Below are 3,198 nucleotides of genomic sequence, written 5' to 3'. Positions count from 1 at the left end.
ATCCTTTGAACTCTTAGAAAAATGACTGTTATAAATTGCTGACTGTTTTAAACTTTATATTTTATAGAAAAAGTAACCAAAACATTATTTTCTTTCAATTGATAGGAATAAACTGCATTAACAATCATTGATATAAAGAATACAATGATTACATTTTTGGCTGGAAAACTCATTGAAAATGGACCCCCTTCACACAGAAAAAAAAGAACTGTTTTTCAAATGAGCAAATCAATAGGGATTTTAAATGTTAGTGAATAACTTGAATATTTTCTCACATTTTCCATTTATTTTAAAAGGATGTACACATTTCATTAACTCCATTGCTTTTACCTCATTGCATCGTTTTCCTCGCTGTTTTTTCCAGATATATTATCTTACTGTAGATAAAGGTATAAATTCTGTGACCTTTCAGTAAAAAATGTGCCTGGGCCATTTATTTAGCTTATCTAAATGTGACATGTTAGCAACTTGACAAGGTGTAGACATGCTGTAGAGCGAAAGGGCGGAGCTATAGGTGATTTAGAGAAATGCCTTGTTAAAATAATGTTGATCATTAAATAGGTTAATGTTTAATAATATGCATAAACAAAAATAATTGGTCGCCTGCCTGCGGTCTTGACCAATTATTTTTGTTAATGCATATTATTAAACACTAACCTATACTTGTTACAGCAACAAAATCTAGGTTTTCGCAGTTTAATCGCCTTTTCAGCCTCAACACGTATTAATTTATAAACCCATGTTCACCCGGGAAACAGGTCATAAATTAAATGTTACAGTGCTTGCTATTTCAAAGCTGCAATGTAAACATAGTATCATTCGATGTTAATGAGTATCAAGATAAATCTGTCAGAAAATTGTACTTGTTGGGTTTAGTTATTTGTTTAGTAGAATTAACCCAAAGAAAACACCAAGGGTCATAAATCTTGCCGGTCAAACATATGTCTTAATTCGATTGCATTGTTTGCAAGGAAATCAAGGCCTTTATAATTATTCATGGGGTGCGTCACTAACTATAAATCACTTTAGAACAGGGTTATTAGAACAGAGAAGTGATAGTTTATCGTCTGCGTGCCGATTTTGCAACTCCGTAAAAATGGTATTGCACGGCTCTTTGAATAAAACAATATTATGTTCGCCAGAGGCTCGCATAAAACAGTGTTATTCAACTCGTGCAATAAATTCGGTCAGTATTGAACTTACACTCATTCAATATATTATATCTCATAGTTCTGTTTTTGCTCGGGTTTTACGGTGCAAAAATGATGTGTAAAGTTACCAACTTTTATGAGCACGCATATTTATTTGTTGTTTTTTTTTTTAGTAGTTCACCAACAATAGGTGGTAGAAAAAAAACAGCTTAATAAAATGACCACTGATACTTGATTTATGACGTAACTTTGACCGCAATATATGGTTAAGTTTTCATTTACCGATGGCACCTGAACGAAATAAAACTGCTAGAATAGTTTACATGTATTACGAAATGGAATGGTCATTTGTTCTCAAGCTTGCGTTTTCTGTACTTTGCCATGCAGGTACATGTATGCTTTGAAAGTATATATGTTCACCAGTATATATCATATTATTGAACCCTGTGGTCCAGTTGGTAGTATGAAGTCTCGTTTAAATTATTATACCGAGTGTGTTACTAAATGTTCTTGTTTCTGCAAGTGTAATTGTTTTTCACATTATACATTATCATTATTGTGGCTATCAAAATATGTGAATTAATTTCAGGTTGGTTAAAAACTGAAAAAAGTAATGTGCCCCGGGTGAGGATCGAACTCACGACCTTCAGATCGCTCTTATTTGTATGTGATTATGAGACTGACGCGCTGCCTACTGCGCTACCGAGGCACTTGAGCATATGCGATCCCAAATGAATAAATAAATTAAATAATTATCTTCCTTATGTTTACTTTATCAAAACATAATAAATTACATTTTTTACAGTTATACCAAAGTCCTTAAAGTTCTGATTAAGCAAATCATTCAGTTCAATCGCATTTTCGAGACCCTTTCCATCAAATTTCGGATTATCAATAAAAGCCGAAGAGTTTCGATTGAGCCTACAATCGCATCTTCTCGGACTTTTCCGCCAATCTTCGGATTTAATCTAACTCAAATTATTTAAATTATCGCAAAGTGGGTAAGGTTATCTACTTATATTAAGGTTAAATTGACTATGATATCATTTTATTTGAGTATTTATATACAGATCTGTATTATACCAAATGAAAGCAAAATATATTTCTTTAAGTAATTAAGCCGATATTTGAAGTACAAATGTAAAACTTCCTTCCTTTTGTTACTTAAGGAATCATAAAGTCGCGGAGTTTTAGACGTTTTCTACTCTAAAGTATGGCTTTAATTACAATTCAATCATCATCCTACCATGTTTTAAAAGATAACATCACCTGAGACTTAGAATACATAGGGATAAAAAGCTGTATAAATAGAAAAGATTCTGACCCGCTATCCATTGGATTCCTTGGATGTTGGAGTTGATCAGTTTCTCCCATCTTGTGTTTCCTGTCCATTTAAATAAAGCTCTGTGACGGCATATACACTTTCTTTATTATACCCGCTTCTTGTGACTCCTGTACGGCCAAGGATATATTTTGCATGACGTCAATATAGGACATAGCGTAACTTAGACGCGATAAAGTTAGGGCGCGTACATAAAAGGTGATTCTTTTTCGTCGTAAATAGTTTTTGTTTTAGATATGTGATAAATGCATTCGGTAGCTTCATTTAAGTGGCTCAAATAATATAACTCTATTTACCGGGTTCAATGTATTAAACCAACATTTATCCAATATCCTCTAAATGTAACTGGCTTTGTGTAAATATTACTTATTCTCTACTCAAAATAATGTGTGAGTAACTATGTCTACAATTTTATAGCACAACTCCGCAGTTTTCATCGTATATAATAGGCTAATAAAAAACTAATTAAAACTAATTGCTAGAATCATTTCTATATCAGATCGACTGCCTTAAAATAAACTTGAAAATTGAAAAAATAACAAGCGTTTCAAAAATATGTGTAAAAATAAGTATAGGTTAGTGTTTAATAATATGTATTAATTATTAAACATTAACCTTTTTAATGATCAACATTATTTTTTCAACCAAAAACAAGGCATTTCACTAAATCACCGACAGCTCCGCCCTTTCGCTCTACAAGATGTC

General features: G+C 32.3%; 1 non-coding gene across 1 annotated transcript; it reads right to left on the bottom strand.

Moving 5' to 3' along the window:
- Positions 1-1,767: 1,767 nt before the first annotated feature.
- Positions 1,768-1,860, bottom strand: Trnam-cau (transfer RNA methionine (anticodon CAU)). Its single transcript has 2 exons — positions 1,824-1,860; positions 1,768-1,803 (listed from the first exon to the last, which is right to left on the bottom strand). It is a non-coding gene; the product is annotated as a tRNA-Met (tRNA).
- Between the last annotated feature and the right edge of the window lie 1,338 nt (positions 1,861-3,198).

This window comes from Ruditapes philippinarum, unplaced genomic scaffold, assembly GCF_026571515.1.
Source record: "Ruditapes philippinarum isolate M1 unplaced genomic scaffold, ASM2657151v2 ctg1650_1_1_1_1, whole genome shotgun sequence".
Lineage (NCBI taxonomy): Eukaryota > Metazoa > Mollusca > Bivalvia > Venerida > Veneridae > Ruditapes > Ruditapes philippinarum.
Note: the sequence above shows the minus strand (reverse complement) of the source record. Positions and strands in the feature narration are given on the sequence as shown.